This window comes from Leucoraja erinacea, chromosome 40 (genome assembly GCF_028641065.1).
Source record: "Leucoraja erinacea ecotype New England chromosome 40, Leri_hhj_1, whole genome shotgun sequence".
In the NCBI taxonomy this organism is placed as follows: Eukaryota; Metazoa; Chordata; class Chondrichthyes; order Rajiformes; family Rajidae; genus Leucoraja; species Leucoraja erinaceus.
In genome coordinates, this window is record NC_073416.1 from 5,445,237 (window position 1) to 5,459,775 (window position 14,539).

Sequence of the window (14,539 nt, forward strand, 5' to 3'; positions counted from 1 at the left end):
TCATCCCTCTGTATGCACCAACCATGGGAGAATTATTTAGGCCACTAGATGGTGGGAAAGGAAGAGGTGTTACTTTTTATGCTTTGTGACACCACATCTTAACGTTTTAAACCATGCCTGCCAAAAATTCCTTGCTGGTAGCTACTTCTTACTTAGTATTCATAAAACACCAACAAGGCCCAATGCATCAGATTGAGCCAGGGTAGGGGAACCAAGAACAGGTTTGAGGCGAGTGGGGGAAAGATGTAATAGGAACCCGAGGGGCAACATTTTCACTCAGAAGGTGGTGGGTACAAGGAAGGAACTGTTAGTGTACTTGCGGCGGGGACTATAACAACATTTAAAAGACAGGTACGTGGATAGGAAAGGTTTAGCGGGACATGGGCCAAACGCGTGGAGGTGGGACTAGCGTAGATGGGGCATCTTGGTCGGCATGGGCAAGTTGGGCCGAAGGGCCTGTTTCCACGCTGTAAGATTAGGAAAAGGGGAGATGCAGCGAGACCTGGGTGTCATGGTACACCAGTCATTGAAAGTAGGCATGCAGGTGCAGCAGGCAGTAAAGAAAGCGAATGGTATGTTGGCTTTCATAGCAAGAGGATTTGAGTCTAGGAGCAGGGAGGCTCGAAGGGCCGAATGGCCTACGCCTGCACCTATTTTGTATGAATCTATAACTCTACGTGGAACAGGACAAATGAGGAGCATAAATGGAAACAGGTGGCCAGCAATTTCACTTCACACTGGGAACATTGCTTCCAACAATACAATAAATTTAACTGTAACATTATCGCAGAGATGTTTAAAACAGGGTTGTGACCAGACTAGCAGCCAGAGGGCAGAACCATCAATCATGGCAACATTTGATGACAAAAAGACAAGAGTGAACCAAGATAAAAGTGATGGAAACACTCAAAGGGTCTCCAACCCGTAACACTATCTTTGCATCTCTCTCCACCGATGCTGCCTGTCCTGTTGGGTATTTTCCAGCATTTTAGACAATGGACAATAGGTGCAGGAGTAGAGGCCATTCGGCCCTTCGAGCCAGCACCGCCATTCAATGTGATCATGGCTGATCATCCCCAATCAGTACCCCGTTCCTGCCTTCTCCCCATATCGCCTGACTCTGCTATCTTTAAGAGCCCTATCTAGCTCTCTCTTGAAAGCATCCAGAGAACCTGCCTCCACGGCAGAGCATTCCACAGAGTCACAACTCTTTGTGAGAAAAAGTGTTTCCTCGTCTCCATTCTAAATGGCTTACTCCTTATTCTTAAACTGTGGCCCCTGGTTCTGGACTCCCCTAACATCGGGAACATGTTTCCTGCCTCTAGCGTGTCCAAACCCTTAACAATCTTATATGTTTCAATGAGATCCCTCTCATCCTTCTAAACTCCAGAGTGTACAAGCCCAGCCAGTCCATTCTCTCAGCATATGACAGTCCCGCCATCCCGGGAATTAACCTTGTAAACCTATGCTGCACTCCCTCAATAGCAAGAATGTCCTTCCTCAAATTAGGGGACCAAAACTGCACACAATACTCCAGGTGTGGTCTCACTAGGGCTCTGTACAACTGCAGGACCTCTTTGCTCCTATATTCGACTCTTTTTGTTATAAAGGCCAACATGCCATTCGCTTTCTTCACTGCCTGCTGTACCTGCATGCTTACTTTCATTGACTGATGAACAAGGACCCCCAGATCCCGTTGTACTTCCCCTTTTCCCAACTTGTTGCTGGGTATACATCCAATTTCTAGCAAAAACTGCAGTACACCTTTCTAATTTGAGGCCCTAATAACAATCTGTCAGTCTTAAAAGCAGTGATCACAAAACTATGTTTTTGTTCACATCAAGAAAAATATTGAATTAAAATGTAAATTCTCACGTGCCGTGGGATCTGAACTTGGGCCAGATTTTTGGATTGCAAACCCACGACCTGAACAACTATACCAATAGTTTAAGAATAAGGAGTAAGCCATTTAGAACGGAGACGAGGAAACACTTTTTCTCACAGAGAGTGGTGAGTCTGTGGAATTCTCTGCCTCAGAGGGCGGTGGAGGCAGGTTCTCTGGATGCTTTCAAGAGAGAGCTAGATAGGGCTCTTAAAAATAGCGGAGTCAGGGGATGTGGAGAGAAGGCAGGAACGGGGTACTGATAGGGGATGATTAGCCATGATCACATTGAATGGCAGTGCTGGCTCAAAGGGCTGAATGGCCTACTCCTGCACCTATTGTCTATAATATTCTGCCATTGCTCTCTCTCACTCCATGGCCAATGCTGCTGACCCCCCCCTCATCATCATCTTACCAACTATTTCAAGATGCTATTAATTCCTCACAAACTCTGCTGTGTTGATGGATACAGCAATGATACTTATACAGGGGCTATCTCCTTCATGATTCCTGAAAAGGATTGGGTTGTTAGCTTAACTCTGCCCTCTAGTGGTGTTTCTCACTCACGACCCGAGCAGGGCAGAGAGAGAGAAGGCAGGAACTGAACACTGAACACATCGTGGCCACAAGCACGAATCAGAGACAGAATAAACTCCAGCATTGGAAAAATCACGTTACAGCTAATGCTATAGAAATCTACTGCAAGTATTTAGAATCCGTACTGATATATTTCTGCCCGCATTGGACATGGAGTCCGACCATTAAACTGGGGTTGGTTGACAGAAGTTTCCCTCTGGTATGTCTCAGCATCGCCAAATAAACCCAAGAACCAAATGCATCGGTGGCCCTACTTGTTGGGAGTTTACTTCAGATGCACTATGGTAGGTCGCTTAGTTTTAGTTAAATACTAGACCAAGTGCAGACCCGTTGGGTCTGTTCCCCCAACGTGCGGTTGTGTGGGGGGTAGAGGAGGCATGCAGCGTCACACACTAACTATCCCCCCCCCCGCATACACGCTAATTACCCCCCCTTGATATTATATTAATATTATTAATTTGCTCCTTTTACCCCCTATCCACTGCCGCATAGCCCCCAACTTGTAGTCACATCTAGAGAGGGGGGAGGGGGTAGAGAGTGAGGGCAGAGAGAGAAGGGACAGAGACAGAGAGAGAGAGAGGCAGAGAGAGGGGTGGAGGGCAGGAGAAGAGGGAGGGTGGGTGAGGGGGGGGGGGAAGGTGGGGAGGGGGGGGGGGGAAGGGGGGGAGGAGGGGGGGAGGGTGGAGGAGAGAGGGTGAGGAGAGGGGGAGGAGGAGGGGAGAGGAGGGAGAGAGAGAGGGGGAGGGGAGGGGGAGAGGGGGGAGAGGGAAGGAGAGAGAGGAGGGAGAGAGGGGAGAGAGAGGGGCAGAGAGAGATGGAGAGAGAGGTGGAGGGAGAGGGGGAGAGGGGAGAGAGGGGGAGAGAGAGGGGGAGAGAGAGGGGGAGAGGAGAGAGTGGAGGGAGAAAGAGAGAGTGGGAGAGAGGGAGGGGGAGGGAGAGAGTGAGGGGGAGAGGAGAGGGGGAGAGAGTGAGGGGGAGAGAGAGGGGGTGCTGAGAGGTGGTGCTGAGAGGTGGTGCTGGAGGGGGGGTGAGACAGGTGGGGAGCAGGGAGGGGGAGGGGGGGTGGAGGGAAGAGGGTAGGGGATGTGGAGGGGAGGGGTTTAGGGGAGGGCGGGTGGGGGAGGGGATGGAGGGGAGGAGGGGGAGACAAAGAGGAGAGAGAGAGAAAGGGGGGTGCTGAGTGAGGGGGACAGAGAGGGGGTGCTGAGAGGGGGGGGGGGGTGAGGTGAGGGGGGGTGAGGTTGGGGGGGGTGTGGAGGGGAGGGGGGTTTAAGGGGGGTGAGGGGATGGAGGGGAGGGGGGGGGGAGAAAAATAGGGGGAGAGAGGGGGAGAAAGAGGGGAAGGGAGGGAGGGGAGGGGGGGGGGGGGGGAGGGAGAGGTGGGGAGAGAGAGAGAGAGGGCCTTTTTACTTCAACCCAAACCCCCCCAAACAACCATTTGTAGGCATTGCCTTTTTACTTCAAACCAACCATATTTTCATTTTCAAACCACATTAAGGGCACTCACAGTTGAGTAGACATGTGTTCAGTGTTATTTAGAACTCAGAGAGACGCGACCTCCATCTTGCAGAGGCTGATTGAGGCACACTACTTCCTGGTTTTATAGTCCTCCCTCCCTCCAGCAGGGGCAGAAGAGAGAATGGTGATTTAAAGAAAAAAACATTAATATCTCTCTGATCTTTCATCGATGGGAAAAATCCTCTGGTCCAGGAAGGCAGACGTGGGCTCTGAGCGAGGTGGCCAAAAATGACGGCCGTAGGTGGCGGTGTTCTCTCGGAAATCGCAGCACAGTGGGCCAAAAGCGGTCAAGATCAGACTTTTAGTAATATAGATAGATTGGCAGCCATGTGCATGCAGTGAGAAATAGACAAACATTTTAGGTTGAGGACAAAGTAAAAGAGTGCTGGAGTAACTCAGCGGGTCAGGCAGCATCTGTGGAGAACATGGATAGGTAACGTTTCACAGAGTGCTGGAGTAACTCAGCGGGTCAGGCAGCATCTGTGGAGAACATGGATAGGTGACGTTTCACAGAGTGCTGGAGTAACTCAGCGGGTCAGGCAGCATCTGTGGAGAACATGGATAGGTGACGTTTCACAAGTGCTGGAGTAACTCAGCGGGTCAGGCAGCATCTGTGGAGAACAAGGATAGGTGACGTTTCACAGAGTGCTGGAGTAACTCAGCGGGTCAGGCAGCATCACTGGAGAACATGGATAGGTGACGTTTCACAGAGTGCTGGAATAACTCAGCGGGTCAGGCAGCATCTGTGGAGAACATGGATAGGTGACGTTTCACACAGTGCTGGAGTAACTCAGCGGGTCAGGCAGCATCTGTGGAGAACAAGGATAGGTGACGTTTCACAGAGTGCTGGAGTAACTCAGCGGGTCAGGCAGCATCTGTGGAGAACATGGATAGGTGACGTTTCAGGTCGGAATCTTTCTTCGTGCACTGTCCATGCTCACCAGATACTTTTGTAAGTATATCTGTAAATTAAGACCAATATTTCTATCTGAAACTTCATCTGAAATGAGATGTTTAATAAAGAATAAGCACAAACACAAGTGTCTAAATACAATTTACAGGACAAAAAATGGATATTTAAATACAAAGTAAACATGGCCAGTCCAAGTGGTAAACTTTCCAAAGCAATGTTTAATTTGTAATGCAGTGATTATCTAAATACTTACAATAAGATGTTGGGAAGATCAAAATCCAGACAGCTTGAGTCTCCAAGATACTAGAAATAATTTCAAATCAATTATCTTGTCAAACACAAAAAACAATTATAGTTGATTGGATTTTGAATGAGAGCATTAATGGTGTGTGTCTCCATGTATGCGACTGAAAGTAACAGCATCTGGTTATTTATAGTTAAAATGTAATAACTGTGACCTGCAGAAGCGATTTGGACCGTCACTCTGACCCTGATGAAAAATCATTATGCACGCACCACTGCTCTTGGCAACGTGTAACTCAATCCGAGGCTGGTCTGTGTATGGAAGTGGGGTAGAAGAAGCAAGGATAGGAAGTACTGACCCAACCCCATAGAACAATTTAATCATATTGAAGTGAAGTCCAAAAGCAAAATGCAACAGGCAACAAGTCTGAATTGCATAAAATGTATGCATGCATCATACTTTTAAGGTGCCCCTCCAAAAGCAGTGAATTAAAGAAATGTAAGAATAAGAGGAAGGATGCAATGCCAAGGCTTTATAAAGTGTTGGTCAAGGTTCTGCAACACCCTCTCTCGCTGCACCCTCTGTAATTCCTCCTGCTCTCCAACCAAGCTTTAACCTAGACTCGCTATCTCAGCCAAGTGTGTTTTCTCTGTGCTTGCCTGCACCCCCATCTTCTGACTTGGGTATTCAAATTGGAGGAACAGCACCTCATATTTCGCTTGGGCAGTTTACAACACAGTGGTATGAACATTGACTTCTCTAACTTCAAGTAACCCTTGTATCCTCTCTCCATTCCCTCCCCCACCCTAGGTGTTGTACTAGTTTCAGTCGTCCTGTTGAGTTTCACCATTTGTATTACTAGTTATCACCTTCCCCACAGCCTACAATGGATCATTGTGGGCTCAATCTTTTTTTGATCATCGTTGCTGGCTTTGATCTGTCTTTTTGCATATCTTTGTTCTATGTACATTTTCATATCTCTCGGTTCCCTCCTCTAAATCTAAGTGTGAAGGGTCTCAACCCAAAACATCACCTATTCCACTTCTACAGAGATGCTTATGCTGAGTTACTCCAGCTTTGTGTCTATCTTACAGAAACATTGTCTGCCTAAAATGGCCAATGTGTCACGCCAAATGTAACTTCTGAGCTCAATTGAGGATAAAGTGGAGTGAATACACAGGAATATTTGAATCACTGACATCACCTTCATAGCTCTCTCTTGATAACGTTTGCTTTTGTGCTTTTGTGGCAAGCAAACCTCCTTGAACTTTGGGAAATTTGAGAATCAAGCCTTTATCTTCTTTAGGCGGATGGGAAAAAGTACTGGAGTAAGGTCATGCTTTCAAATAATTGCATATAGAAGCACAAGCAACTGGCAAACAACAGCTTAAGTAGAAAGAAGTATGATCAAAGTTTATATTTCATTCAATTTGGTCATTGTGATTTCTTTTAAACATTGTTGGGAGCTAGATGCAGTACCGGATGCAGAGTGAAAATGTTCAGTCAACATACAATGGTGATGTAGGGAGGTGCCCTGAAAACCACATTACTTCAATAACACCAACAGTTTTCTGTTAACCTCAGTAGAGTCATTTGTTTCTCACCTAGATAAGATGTTTAATTACCGCATCAATTACTGTTGCAATCAAAATAGTGCATGAAACAGGCTGCAGTATTCACCTGCAAAAGGAGCAGCAATTCTGCATGAATTAGTGATTGGTTTATTGCCACATGTACTGAGATACAGTAACAAACTTTGTTTTGCTCGCTATCCGCGCACATTATACCATGAACGAGTACAATCAAACCACACACAAGTACAACAGGTAGTGCAAAGAAAATTAAACAGAGTGCAGAATATAGTGTTACAGCTACAGAGAAAGTACAGATTTACAAACAAAAATTAAGGGCTGCAGTGAGGTAGATTGGGAGAGCAGGACGACATGCTTAGCTTTTAAGAGGTCCATTCATAAGACAGGAATAGCTTCTTCCCTCACTGTTAGCAGAATCTAGTAGTGGAAATGCAATGGCATACAAAGGAAACTGGGCCAAAACTGTTGCTTTTCACATGGCAGACGGCAGTAAATAATGTTGAATATTAGACACTGTTTAAGTTCAAATCTCCAACTTCAAATTCAAACATTGTACTAATCAGCAGTTTGTTCGGCCTGGCTGCTTTAAAACAACAATTTGTTGGGATCCTTTCCGAAACGGGGTATTTGCAGACAATAGCAACACTGCATTTGCCCAACAACATGAATGGGACACAAGCGTCGAAATATTGTAAACATTAGTTGGAAAAAATGAATGTTAACTTCACAAGGTAGCAACATCAATGCTGAAGAAAAAGGACAATCCAGAATCCAGCAAGTTCAACAGAAGTTGTGGGTCAATTCCGAGAGCGAGAGAGAGAGAGAGCGAGGAGTAGAGGGAGAGAGACACGAAACCTCACCTTCCTTTCTCCAGAGATGCTGCCTGACCCGCTGAGTTACTCCATTTTTTTTTTGTATCAATCTTCGGTATAAACCAGTATCTGCAGTGCCAAGCCGGGCATAATGGCTCAGCATTTAGGATTTGAAAAGAAGTGGCCGTTATCAGTGCGGGCGGGGCGGGAAGCAACGGCCACCATTGCGCGGGAGCAAGCGCTGACAGTTGGTCGGGCAGCCCAGGAGCGATGGTCGACTGTTGTGGTGAATGAGCAAGGGTCAACAGCTGGGCGGCCGAGCGTCAACATTTGGGGGGGGGGGGGGTTACGGGGCATTGGACAATTGATTGAGTGGACGGGCGAGAAGGGTCGGCAACAGTTCGACCGTGCGGTTAACGGGCGGTGTGGGCTCTTGATGGGCGTCGACAATTGAGAGGGTGAAGGCGGACGGGAGTGTCAACAGCTGGAGGCCGTGAGTGAACGAGCGTTCATAGTTGGGTCGGCGGGAGGTTAACGGACGATAACGGCGGGATGTTAATGGGCTGGAGGTCAAAATCTGGAGCCGTGTGGGGGAGTGACAGGGGGGGGGTGGGGGGGGTGGGGTGGGGGGGGGGGGGGGGGTCTAACGCGACAGTTGTGGGGGTCGTCGACAGTTGGCGCTGGACGGGTGCGGCCATTGAGGACGCGCCTGCGCGGGGGTCGATAGTTCACGCCATTTTGAAGGACTGCCTTGATACGGTCATGGCGTCCACATCTACAGCTTACTGTTCTGCTATCTATCTATATTACTAAAAGTCTGATCTTGACCGCTTTTGGCCCACTGTGCTGCGATTTCCGAGAGAACGGCGCCACCTACGGCCGTCATTTTTGACCACCTCGCTCCGAGCCCCACTACGCCTTCCTGGACTGGAGGATTTTTCCCATCGATGACAAATCAGAGAGATATTAATGTTTTTTTTTAAAAATCCCCATTCTCTCTGCTGCCCCTGCTGGAGGAAGGGGGGGGGGGGCTATAAAACCAGGAAGTGGTGTGCCTCACTCAGTCTCTGCAAAATGGATGAAGCCAATGGGTCACGTCTCTATGAGCTCTGAATAACACTGAACACATGTCTACTCAACTGTGAGTCCCCTTAATGTGGTTTGAAAATATGGTTTGTTTGAAGTAAAAAGGCACTGCCTGCAAATGGTTGTTTGGGTGCTTTGGCTTGAAGTTGAAAGGCACTACTTACTGCAAATGGTGGCTTGGGTGCTTTGGCTTGAAGTTAAAATGCACTACTGCAAATGCACTTACTTGCTGTTTGCACTGTACATTGATTTTAGATAAAACGCTACCACTCTCGGCTGTGATTTATGGCCATCTTACTCAGTCCCCTTCTGCTCAGCAGAGCATTCTTCCCATCAATGAAAAATAAAAGTGTTATTCGTGTTTAAAAAATGTTGAGACTATCTCTCCTGTCAATCACGCCATGGCCACACCTTTTCCGGTGGGAGGGGGAGGGGTTATAAAACCTGGAAGTGTGGGTGTGGCTCAGTCTCTGCATGATTGGGGAGGGAGAGGTCACGACTCTGAGCTGTGAATCAACTGAACACACTGAATGTCTACTGAACTGCGAGTTTGGTGTTTTGTGTGGTTTTATGGTGGTTTCATCCTGCATGAAATGGTTTGAAGCTGCATTTGAATTTGGTGGCCTTGCACCGTGCTTGAAATGGAATTTCAAGGAATAGCCATGAGTCAACTGCCAGCCCACCAGTCGTGAGTGAGCTGCCAGCTGATCAGGTTTGAGAGACTGAGCTGCCACCCCAAGAACCCATACCTGCGCTCCAGAAAGCGGCCCCCATTGGCCACCAATATTGGAATTGGTGAAGAGGTGGAATATTGCGTTGAGGGACCAGCCCTCCCGTGTGAACATGGGACCCAACAGGTCCCACTTAGTCTAGTTAATTGCTATGATCGACAATGTAGACAACCCTATCTGTCTTTCTTTAGGTTCCCCAATAACAAAGAAAGGTGAGGAAATATTATTGTTTTCTGTCGATATTATTCTGTCCTGAATATGTTATTTTCTGTTTGGGGAGAGAAAGGCGGGTGGGGAGGGGGAGCAGGTGAAGAGGAGGGGGGTGGGGAGAGGAGAGGGGGCAGGTAAAGAGGAGGGGGGGGGGGGGGGGGTGGGGAGAGGAGGGGGTTTGGGGCGGGTTGTGTGCAGAGAGAATCGCAACGGCTCTTATATCAATCACGTGATCACGCTCTTCGACATAGGTGGCGGGGGGCGGGGCTGGGGCTGGAGTAAAGGCATATGTAAATAAGATCCATTCCTATTGGACATCTGTGAGCATTGGGCATTGTGACATCACACGATGGAACGTGCTTCAACGTTCTATGGGTGAGAAGCAGTTAGATTTTTTTTAACATTTTGAATTATTTTTTTATGTTTTTTACCGAAAAAGCAGGGAAAGGATGAACCAAATGTTCTAATTTTCCAAACATTAAGTGGATGAGGAAAAACCCTCCAGGAATATGTAAAAATTGTTCCTTTTTTGCAGATTTCGGAGGAGATCCACAAGTGCCTTAATATTCACGAAATAGAACCGGGGCAAACCAACACGAGATTTTTAAACATATACTAGACCAAGTGCAGACCCGGGAGACGTGGTCCTCCAACTCAAGGCGTTCAGGACTCAGCAGTGCGGCTGTTTTTAAATTGCGTCTTTGAGGCAAGATACGGGCGCCAGCAGCCGTTATGGTCGCTGCCCAATAGGAGGCAACAAAATGAGTGAGTGTGGGGGGGGAGAAGGATTTTATTAAAAATGTGTACATAAACACGACGAAATTTAATCGGGAGTGGATACTTGGAATGAAAAGTGAAATCTCTACCGAAATGGAAACATTCTGGGCGTTTGTGGGTCTGGTATTGGCGTAGCAACGAATCAAAGGCTGGCAGCCACAAGTCAGAAACACACACAGCCAGACACACACACAGTTTAAATATTATACTAGACTAAGTGGGACCTGTTGGGTCCCATGTTCACACAGGAGGGCTGGTCCCCCGACGCAATATTCCACCTCTCCACCAATTCCAATATTGGTGACCAGTAGGGGGGCTTTCTGGAGCGCTGGTATGGGTTCTTGGGGTGGCAGCTCAGTCCCTCAAGCCTCATCTGCTGGCAGCTCACTCACGGCTGGTGGGCTGGCAGTTGACTAATGACTATTCCTTGAAATTCCATTTCAAGCAAGGTGCAAGGCCACCAAATTCAAATCCATGTTCCTACCATTTTCAAGCAGGGTGCAAGGCCACCAAATTCAAGTGCAGTTTCTTACCACTATGAGCAGCGTGCAAGGCCACCGAATTCAAGTGCAGTTTCATATCACTTCAAGCAGGGTGCAAGGCCACCAAATTCAGTGCAGTTTCATACCACTTCAAGCAGGATGCAAGGCCGCCAAATTCAAGTGCAGTTTCATTCCACTTCAAGCAGGGTTGAAGGCCACCAAATTCAAATGCAGCTTCATACCATTTCATGCAGGGTGGAACCACCATAAAACCACACAAAACATCAAACTCACAGTTCAGTAGACATTCAGTGTGTTCAGTTGATTCACAACTCAGACAAGAGTCATGACCTCTCCCTCTCCCACCATGCAGAGACCGAGCCACACCCACACCTCCGGGTTTTATAACCCCTCCCCCTCCCACCGGAAAAGGTGTGGCTTTCAGGGCGTGATTGACAGGAGAGAGATTCTCAACATTTTTTAAACAATAATCACACTTTTATTTTTCATTGGGAAGAATTCTCTGCACCTGCTCAGCGGAGGGGGGACTGAGTAAGATGGCCATAAATCATAGCCGTAAGTGGTAGCATTTTATCTTAAATCAATATACAGTGCAAACAGGAAGTAAGTGCATTTGCATTAGTGCCTTTTAACTTCAAGCCAAAGCACCCAAGCCACCATTAGCAGCAAGTAGTGCCTTTCAGCCTCAAGCCAAAGCACCCAAGCCACCATTTGCAGTAAGTAGTGCCTTTCAACTTCAAGCCAAATCACCCAAGCCACCATTTGCAGTAAGTAGTGCATTTCAACTTCAAGCCAAAGCACCCAAACAACCATTTGCAGGTAGTGCCTTTTACTTCAAACAAACCATATTTTCATTTTCAAACCACATTAAGGGTACTCAGTTGTGCAGACATTTGTTCAGTGTTATTCAGAGCTCAGAGAGACGTGACCTTTTGCTTCATCCATCTTGCAGAGATCGAGTGAGGCACACCGCTTCCTGGTTTTATAGTCCCTCCCCCTCCCTCCAGCAGGTGCAGCAGAGAATGGTGATTTTTTTTAACTTCAAGCCAAAGCTCCCAAGCCACCATTTGCAGTAAATAGTGCAATTCAACTTCAAGCCAAAGCACCCAAGCCACCATTTACAGTAAGTAGTGCCTTTCAACTTCAAGCCAAATCACCCAAGCCATCATTTGCAGTAAGTAGTGCCTTTCAACTTCAAGCCAAAGCACCCAAGCCACCATTTGCAGTAAGTAGTGCCTTTCAACTTCAAGCCAAAACACCCAAGCCGCCATTTGCAGTAAGTCGTGCCTTTCAACTTCAAGGCAAAGCTCCCAAGCCACCATTTGCAGTAAGTAGTGCCTTTCAACTTCAAGGCAAAGCACCCAAACAACTATTTGCAGGCAGTACCTTTTTACTTCAAACAAACCATGTTTTCATTTTCAAACCACATTAAGGCTACTCACAGTTGTGTAGACATTTGTTCAGTGTTATTCCGACCTCAGAGAGACGCGACCCTTGGCTTCATCCATCTTGCAGAGACTGAGTGAGGCAGACCACTTCCTGGTTTTACAGTCCCTCCCCTCCCTCCAGCAGATGCAGCAGAGAGAATGGGGATTTTTTTAAACTTCAAGCCAAAGCTCCCAATCCATCATTTGCCGTAAGTAGTGCCTTTCAACTTCAAGCAAAGCACCCAAGCCACCATTTGCAGTAAGTAGTGCCTTTCAACTTCAAGCCAATACACCCAAGCCACCATTTGCAGTAAGTAGTGCCTTTCAACTTCAAGGCAAAGCACCCAAACAACTATTTGCAGGCAGTGCCTTTTTACTTCAAACAAACCATATTTTCATTTTCAAACGACATTAAGGGTACTCACAGTTGTGTAGACATTTGTTCAGTGTTATTCAGAGCTCAGAGAGATATAACCCTTGGCTTCATCCATCTTGCAGAGACTAAGTGAGGCACACCACTTCCTGGTTTTATAGTCCCTCCCCCTCCCTCCAGCAGGGGCAGCAGAGGAAATGGTGAATTTTTAAAAAATATTAATATCTCTCTGATTTTTCATCGATGGGAAAAATCCTCCGCACACATAAGGCGGAAAGGGGCTCTGAGCGAGGTGGCCAAAAATGACGGCCGTAGGTGGCGGCATTGTCGGAAATCGCAGCACAGTGGGCCAAAAGCGGTCAATATCAGAGATTTAGTAATATAGACTAGACCAAGTGCAGACCCGTTGGGTCTGCTCCCTAACGCAGCCGTTCCCTACCCGTAGCCCCCACGGGAGACGTGGTCCTCCAACTCAAGCGGATCAGCAGTGCGGCTGTTTTCAAATGGCGTCTTTGAGGCGAGATGCGGGCGCCAGCAGCCGTTATGGTCGCTGGCCAGCAGGAGGCGACAAAATGAGTGAGTGGGGGGGGGGGGGGGAGAATTTTTTAAAAATGTAAACATATAAACACACCTAAATTTAATGAGTGGATACTTGGAATGAAAAGTGAAATCTCCGCCGAAATGGAAAAATCAGGGCTTTTGTGGGTCGGGTGTTGGCGTAGCAACGAATCAAAGGCTGGCAGCCACAAGTCAGAAACACACACAGCCAGACACACACTTATGATTGAACATGTCAAGAAATCATTTTCCAACGTTATTGGGACTTTCGTTAGGCCGTATTTGGTGTGGTTTAGTTTGGAGATAAGAGCATAGAAATGCTCTTCAGCTCATCGAGTCCACACCACCCGAGTCACATCAAGATCACCCGTTCACACTAGTTTCATGTTATCCCACTTTCTCACCCACTTCCTACACACCAGAGGCAATTTAGAGGCCAATTAACCTTCAAACTCGCATGTCTGTTTGATGTGGGAGGAAAGCCACGTGGTCGCAGGGAGAACGTGCAAACTCCACACGGACATCACCCGAGGTCAGGATCGAACCTGGGTCTCTGGCGTTATGCAGCTCTATCTGTCGCACCTACAGGAGGGAAGCGAAGGCTTTGGAGAGGATGCAGAAGACATTCCCAACCTTTTACCCCAGGGTACAAATGTCAAATCTTCGAGGGCATAGTTTTAAGGCGAGAGGAGCAAATTAAAGGTGATGTGCAGTGCTTTGGGTGCCTGGAGCATACTGCCAGGGGTGGTGGCAATAGGCAGATACGATAGTAGTATTCAAGAGATTTTTAGATATTGCATTGTACATGCAGGAAATAGAGGGATATGGTGCAGGCAGGGGAAAATTAGCTTAACTTGCCATCATGTTCAGTAGACGTGGGCTGAAGGGCCTGTTCCTGTGCTGTTCCAAAATGCCATTGGCGCTGTGCAATAATCCCAACTGTAGCAACGAAGGATACACTGGGTCAACTCGAATGTGCTCATGAGATTTTGATACTAAGCCTATTTTCACTACACAGTATGGGAGCTTTTACACATACAAGTTTAAAATTCAGCAGCGTGAAGAGAAAGTTGTTCCACTGAGTGAAGAGTTGTAATGAAAGAGGTCTCAAATTTTCAAATCACTACCTAGAGACAAGGTTAAGAAAAATTCCTACAAAAAAAATTGCGACAGATAATTATGTCCAGCTGCAATATCTCAAATCCATATTAAAGCACCTCCAAAATCCCTTTGGATTCAGCACAGAAAAGAGAAAAACTTATTAAAAATATCTTGAATTGAGTTTTTTATTCGACGACTTAAAAATGCACGGAGTG